The sequence below is a fragment of the Bufo bufo genome, chromosome 8, assembly GCF_905171765.1.
Source record: "Bufo bufo chromosome 8, aBufBuf1.1, whole genome shotgun sequence".
Lineage (NCBI taxonomy): Eukaryota > Metazoa > Chordata > Amphibia > Anura > Bufonidae > Bufo > Bufo bufo.
Window position 1 is genome coordinate 194,630,384 of NC_053396.1, and position 8,752 is coordinate 194,639,135.

Genomic DNA, 8,752 nt, shown 5'->3' on the forward strand with positions numbered 1-8,752 from the left:
CTTTAGGGAAAGAAAGGATCACTCTAATTGGTCGTAAATAAGCCAGTTTTCCTTATCACCAGTTTTGAGAAATCTCCCCCAATGTGTGCAAAATTCTGGTGTAAAGTAAGCCAACTAGTGGGTGGTATAAACCTAGACCAGGGATCAGCGACCTCCAGCTGTTCTGAGACTACGACTCCCAGAATCCGCTTTCCACTTTTGAGAGTTACAAGAACAGCCATGTAAGTGTGCTTGCTGGGAGTTGTAGTTTCACAGCAGCTGGAGTGCTAATGGTTGCTGATCCCTGACCTAGACTAAACCGCGTAAGAGCTCATGCACACAAATGTAATTTTTTGTCTGTGTCCGTTCCATTTTTTTTGCGGCTCGTATGTGGAACTCAATGGGGCCGCAAAAAAACAGAAATGACTCCATGTACATTCCGTATCCGTACTTCCGTTCTGCAAAAAAAACAGAACATACCCCATTCTTGTCCGTTTTGCGGACAAGGACGGGCATTGTTACAATGGATCTGCAAAAAATACAGATGTCACACGGATGTCATCCGTTTTTTTTGCGGGCCGCAAAATACATACAATGCTGTGCACGAGCCCTAAAGATGAGGCCGATTTCTCATTCGGCATCGGCCACTTTGATAGACTTGGTGCAGTATTAGACCGTCTGATCTGCTTAGTGCTCAATTCTTTGCCAGCGCTGTGTCTCGTGTCTGCGACAGCCAGTCGCCGGTCTCTGCGCCCGCGTGTACTTCTGCGGCTGAGAAGTATAAGTGCTGCTTTCAAGATCATTACAGCCTATAGGAGTTGGGCTACTTTCACACTAGTGTTTTTGTTGGATCCGGCAGGGTTCAGCAAAAACTCTTCCATTACTGATAATACGACCATCTGCATCCGTTATGAACGGATCCATTTGTATTATCTCTAACATAGCCAAGACGGATCCGTCACGAACTCCAATGAAAGTTAATGGGGGACAGATCCGCTTTGTATTGTGGCAGAGAAAACAGATCCGTCCCCATTGACTTGCATTGTGGGTAATGCCGGATCCGTCTTGCTCCGCATCCCAGGACGGAAAGCAAATCACAGCTTGCTCTCCGTTATGAAGACGGAACGGAATGCATTTCGGAGCGCTCCGTTCTGTTCAGTTACGTTTTGTCCCCAATGACAATGAATGGGGACAAAACAGAAGAGTTTTTTTTTTTTTTCGGTTTTGAGACCCTATGACGGATCTCAATACCGGAAAATATTAACGCTAGTGTGAAAGTAGTCTTAGCCACATGCGTATCATTGCTGATTTCCGTTCTGCGTCTATACTTGCCATGCCGATACAGCGCGGCAATTAGCAGTAAATCTCGTGTTTTCTCGTGCTACGCTGCAAAGGGGTTCTCTGGGATTTTCATATTGGTTGATGGGTAATCAATATGAGATCGGCGGGGGTCAGACCTGTATGGAAAGGCTGCGTCGCTCCAGTGAGTGCTGCGGCCTCTTCCTGGGCCATGTGACATCATGTTCATCGGTTATTCAAGTGAAAAGGGCTGAGCTACAACCAAGCACAGCCTCTGTACAATGGATGGCGGTGTGCTGCAAGAAGGCCACTTTGTGGCATGGGAGTGCCCCTGCTGATCTGATATCGGGATTGTATCCGGAGGATAGACCATCAGTATCAAAATCCTGAAAAACCCTTTTAAGTGGGTTGTCCTCCGGGTTCAGAGCTGAACCTGGACATAGCCATATTTTCTCCCAGGCAGCCCCCCTGATGTTAGCATTGGAGCATGCTCTCCTTTGCCCTCCGAAGTCGATTCGCATAACACTTTGTTTTAATACTGTACGGAGCAGGAGCTCTATACAGTATTAGAATGTATTGGCTCCGATGAGCTGAAGTTATTGCTTCAATAATTTCATAAATTAATTTGTACTGTAAAAAACCATTTCCCGAACTTGGGTAAGGTTCCAAGGTTGGAACCCAACCAGAGTTCGGGAAATGGTTTTTTTACAGTACAAATTAATTTATGAAGTTATTACCCAAAGTCTGGCGGAGCAATAACTTCGGCTCATCGGAGCCAATACATTGTAATACTGTATAGAGCTCCTGCTCCGTACAGTATTAAAACAAAGTGTTATGTGAATCGACTTCGGATGGGCTCATCCCTAGTACTGACGCTTGCACACGTGTGCTGCCGGAAGTCCGGCTCAGCTCCATTCACTATAATGGGGACGGGCGGGAGATGCGGCCGCATCACGGCAAACATGCCGAGAGGCGACCGGACAAATACCGCAGCATGCAGGATCAACCCAACCAAACATGTCATAATGCCTGGTAGGGTTGATCCCGCTGACTGAAAAAAAAAAATATTAAACCTTCTCCCTATCCTTTGCTGATTTGTAGAGAAACAAGTGTTTTAAGGCCCCTTTCACAAGAGCGAGTTTTCCATGTGGGTGCAATGCGTGAAGCAAACGCATAGAAACCGCACTGAATTCTGACCCGTTTATTTCAATGAGTTGAACGCAGGCAAAACTGACTGAACTTGCTAGCGAAATGGTGCGCGTTTCACTGAACGCGTCCTGCGCCAATCCATATCGTTTGCGTGAAAGAGGCTTTAAAATGGGCAAATTAGGGCTTTTAAGTGCACCAAGGGAGGGCCGTAAGCACCCGGTGCACCATAGTCCATCCACTCTGCTTCCCTGACACTTCACTGTCAAAGCCAGGCGTCCTGGAAAACGGAGCGGAGTAGCAAAGGTGCCCCGAGCGGCTAGGACACACCCTCAGTGCACTTAAGTCCTAATTTACATATTTTAAAGAGTCCTATTTCTCCTAAACACAGCAACAGATCATGGGACGAAAGGTATGTCTTTAATCAGCAGGGTCAGCCCTACCAGGCTTTATGGCTGGTTTACCAGGGTTGATCCTACTGACAGATGCCCTTTAGAACAGACCATAGTATTAGAATTGCCAGGGTTTTAGATTGATTGTAGTTTACTGCTTCTGCTGTTACATAGATGTTTCTATTTTGGGAGAGCGGGGTCCTGGTCTCGTATCCTATCCTATGTAAATATCCTATTGATTGATGAATTGCTCCGGGGTATAAACCATCTGTGCTATTTGCATAACGACGTCAAAGCCGCCATACGTTCATCTTCTATCCGGGATTTTAGTTTGTGCACTTACACTATTATATTTTTATATTGGCTGTTTTTTTTGGGCGGTCTTTTTGAAATAATGCTCCTCAAGGGGAGATTTAGGGATATAAAATACAAGAGAAGGAGCAATAAGAGGAGGGAGTGAAGATTTATAGTGGGATGTGGGGCATTAACCCTACAAAGTGATCTATATAGGGTACGAGGGAGCAGGACGTGGGGCCTTGGACGTCGCGTCTGGATTAATCGTTAGTGGGGACGTGGTTCCCATCGGACCCTGGGGGATATTCCGAATCGGAGGGAACTGAACGTAAGGATGAAAGGAATCCCATTATCCAGCCATTTCCATCAATTAAAAAATATAGGAAAATGGTTTCACCTAACGTCAGTGGGTTTCCACCCAGCTCTGTGTGCCGCCATATGGCGCCCCGTTAGGCCTGTTTCACACTTGCGGCGTTGTTTTCCGGTATTGAAAACCGGCAGAGGATCTCAATACCAGAAAAAAATGTCTCTCTGTTTAGTCCTCAGGCGTTCTGAATGTCTTCCGTTACGTCAGCTTTCTGTGTGACCGCTGCGGTTTTGTGTCTGTCATGAAAACGGTCCGGCACTGAGAACAATGTAAGGGTCTGTTCACACGACTGCGGACTGCAAATTGCGGTCCGCAATGCACGGGCACCGACCGTGGCCCAGCTGCATGGGTATCGCGGACCCATTCACTTGAATGGGTCCACGATCCGTCCGTTCCGCAAAAAGATAGAGCAAGTTCTATCTTTTTGCGGTGCGGAGGCACGGAACGGAACCCCAGGAAGCGCTTCCGTAGTGTTCCGTTCTGTGCTTCCGTTCCGCATCTCCGGATTTGCGGACCCATTGAAGTGAATGGGAATGCACACGGAACGGTGCCCGTGTATTGCGGATCCTCAAGTGCGGTCCGCAATACGGCCACGAGCAGCACACGTTCGTGTGAATGAGCCCTAAGTCAATGGTGACAGATCTGCTTTTACAAGCCTAAAAAAACATCCATTTTTTTTTCCATTTTGATTTCACACAACCGCATCCTAACGGAACGGACGCAGAGGGTGCGACGGGCGGGGGGGAGGGGGGGGTTCTGCCTGCAAGTGCTTTCATCCAGTACATTCTGCTTTGCATTATAAAAGTCAGTGCTGCGCATATCCCCATACCCTCTCCTGCGCCACCGCCATGTTATCATGTCATGTCGGCGAGACCCGGTGCTGGAGTTCATGGGTCTCGCGGAATGACGCGATGACGTGGCGCAGCAGAGGGTATGACTGGATGTGTTCTAACTGATTTCGCAAGCAGAGACAGAGTGGAACAGAACAGAGGTAAGTATTATTATTTTTTTAATGTATGCCCACCCCATTCTGCGGGGGCATTATGAACTTTTTAGAATTTAGAAAGGGGGCCCGCCGGCTATATATATATATATATATATATATCAAACAGAGGGGGCAAAAAAAAATTATATATACAGTTAGGTCCAATGAATGGGTCCGCATCCTATCCGCAAAAAAAAAAAAACGGACAAAATACGTTCGTGTGCAAAGGTGTTCCATTTGACTCCCTGATGAACACACATGCATGCTCGGCTTATGTGTGTGCTCTCAATAGGGGGAGCAGAGTAAGGCCTCTTGCCTTTCCGTTTACATTCGTTTTTTTGTCTACCGTATACAGAACCATTCATTTCAATGGATCCGCAAAAAAAAAAGGAGGGTACTCCGTATGCCTTCCGTTTCCGTTCAAAGATAGAACATGTCCTATTATTGTCCGCATAACGGACAAGGATAGGGCTGTTCTATTAGGGGGCCAGCTGTTCCGTTCCGCGAAAAACTTAATGCACACGAACATCATCCGTATTTTTTGCAGATCCGTTTTTTGCGCACCGCAAAATACAAAAAAAAGCCATACATTCGTGTGCAAGAGGCCTAAGGCTACATGCACACTAATGTATTTTCTTTCTGTGTCTGTTACGTTTTTTTGTTGCAGATCCCATCCATTTCAATGGGTCCGCAAATAATGCAGACAGCACACCGTAAATACGTTCCGTAGCCCCGCAAAAATTATAGCGTATTTCCTATTCTTGTCCGTTTTGCAGACAAGGATAGTCATTGTTACAACAGATCTGCAAAAAAAAACGGATGCAATACGGATGCCAAAAGGCTGTCATCCGTATTTTTTGCGGATCATTGTTTTGCAGACTGCAAAATACATAGGGTCGTGTAAATGTAGCATAAGGCCTCCTGCACACGATCGTATGGCTTTTTCAGTGTTTTGCAGGCCGTTTTTTCCGGATCCGTTTTTTGTTTCCGTTTTGGTTCCGTTTTTCCGTATGGCATATACAGTATACAGTAATTATATAGAAAATATTGGGCTGGGCATAACATTTTTCAATAGATGGTTCCGCAAAAAACGGAACGGATACGGAAGACGTACGGATGCATTTCCGTATGTGTTCCGTTTTTTTTGCGGACCCATTGACTTGAATGGAGCCACGAAACGTGATTTGCGGGCAATAATAGGACATGTTCTATCTTTTAACGGAACGGAAATACGGAATGCATACGGAGTAAACGGGGAAAAAAAACGGTTGTGTGAAAGAGGCCTAAGTCACTGCCGGAGGCCTCCCTTGGAAACAAAACTATTGGGCATGTTGAAATACTATATGCCCGATCAGTCTTTCTCCTGATATCTGCCCATGGAGGAGAGTCGGGAGCCCCCCATACACATTTGACGGTCGGCGAATTCAGTCAACGTTAATCTGTTTGGCAGGCTTAGGACTATTGTAAATGTTCCCTGACCGCTGCCAGTGGTCAAACTTTATTTTATTTTTTTATACAAAGGAAATGACCAAAAAAAACAAAAAAAACCTGACCTTATATTGAGTCTTGTCTCAAGATCTACAATAATTGTCTAAAATAATTAAAATACTTTTTCAAATGAATGAATGTCACTAACCCTGTATCTACGGCCTTGTGTATCTCTGCCGATGTTTTCTCCTTTATTCCTAGGTGATTTCTCTTCAGCTGCTGCGCTCTCCTTTATGTCATTAGTTAAAAAAAAAAAAAGACTTAAAAGAGAAGAAAAGAAAAAAAGGAGCTGAATGTGAGGACGGTGGTTTATAGGTCTCTGTGGTCAGAATAAATTTGGGAGTCAGTGGTAACAGCTGTCCCTCTATTGATGCAGGGCTGAGGGTCAGTGTGACAGCTGGACTGAACTCCCTCTGTTTCAGGCGTGACATAGAGAGAGAGGCCACGTCCCGAGAGACCGCCAACATGTGGGCAGTTATCTGTGGAGGGTGTAAGGACAGAGAAGGGGGCAGCAACAGGGAGGGTCAAATACTGCAATTATAACAACTGTGTGTGACGAGGTATCTAATGTATCCACCTACCCCTAATGTCATCTACCTCTCATATATATATGTACAGGTGAAACTCGAAAAATTACAGTATTGTGCAAAGTTCATTTATTTCAGTAATGCAACTAAAAAGGTGAAACTAACACGAGACTCATTACAGGCAAAGCGAGATATTTCATGCCTTTATTTGGTATAATTTGGAGGATTATGGCTTACAGCTTATGAAACCCCAAAGTCACAATCTCAGGTCCCCTTTGCTCAGGGGGTATGGGTTAGTTAGCTGACTACAGTGCGACACTATAAGCCGAGAATATTGAACCTTTTCACAAAATTCAAATTTTAAGCTGCAATAATGCAATTCCTTTTTAGTTGCATTACTGAAATAAATGGACTTTTGCACGATATTCTAATTCTTCGAGTTCCACCTGTATGTATGTATATATATATATATATATATCCTTTCTATCTATCATATTTCACTCATTATCTATCTAATCTATTTATCTATCATTATTTCTATCTCTCTTTTTTTTTTATAGTATCTTTTTATTGATTAAAGATTTAACAAAGCAATACAAACACTCCAATAACAGGTACATCACTTCCCAGCACAGTACAGTAATCCACATGGGGTTAACCATAGCATCTTTTTCTCCACTCGCTGGGTAGCTGGATACTGTATAGAACACCCAAGGGAATATGATTTGAGCTGATAGAAGACACTGCACACACACACACACACACACACATTCATACACACACACACACATTCATACACACACACACACATACACACACACACACATTCATACACACACATTCATACACACACACACACACACACACACACACATTCATACACACACACACACACACACACACACACACATTCATACACACACACACACACACACACACATTCACACACACACACACACACATTCATACACACACACATTCACACACATTCATACACACACACACATTCATACACACACACACACATTCATACACACACATACACACACATTCATACACACACACACATTCATACACACACACATTCATACACACACACACACACATTCACACACACACACACACACACACACATTCATACACACACACACATTCATACACACACACACATTCATACACACACACACATTCATACACACACACACATTCATACACACACACACACACATTCATACACACACACACACACACATTCATACACACACACACACACATTCATACACACACACACACACACACACACACACATTCATACACACACACACACACATTCATACACACACACACATTCATACACACACATTCATACACACACACACACATTCATACACACACACATTCATACACACACACACACATTCATACACACACACATTCATACACACACACACATTCATACACACACACACACACACACACATTCATACACACACACATTCATACACACACACACACATTCATACACACACACATTCATACACACACACACACACACACATTCATACACACACACACACACACATACATTCATACACACACACACACACACATTCATACACACACACACACACACATACATTCATACACACACACACACATTCATACACACACACACACACACACATTCATACACACACTCCCTCATCGGATCGATCCCAAGAATCCTGTCTCATTAGGGTAACAGCATTTGGGCTCCAATCCAAGGACCCCAGATCTTCACCAAACGGTCTGGTGTCCCTCGTTTCTCATATACGAACTTATACAATTCAAGGTTAGTATTAACTAGTTGTATCCATTGTTGCACAGTGGGACTTTTAGGGGGGTTTCCAATTAAGGAGGATAGTTTTCCTAGCATAAAACAATAGTATTCTGTATAATTTCCCGGGAACCATCTCATTGGCTATCCCCAGCAGACTCGTCAGTGCAGTGCAAACATTAGGGAGACCCAATCTGCTGTTAATGTAGGCATGAATCTCTGTCCAAAAGTTATGGATGATTGGACATTGCCAAATCATATGAATTAGGCAACCCCCATCAAATCCACACCGCGTGCACCTCGAATCTGGTAGCTTGCCCATCTTAAATAATCTCTCAGGAGTGTAATACCCTCTATGGAGCCATTTAGCCTGTATCACCTGGTCCCTAGAGCTTACCACTGTTGATCTCCATTTCCTTCACATGTGTATCCTCTAGGTTTTCAACATCTTTTTTCCAT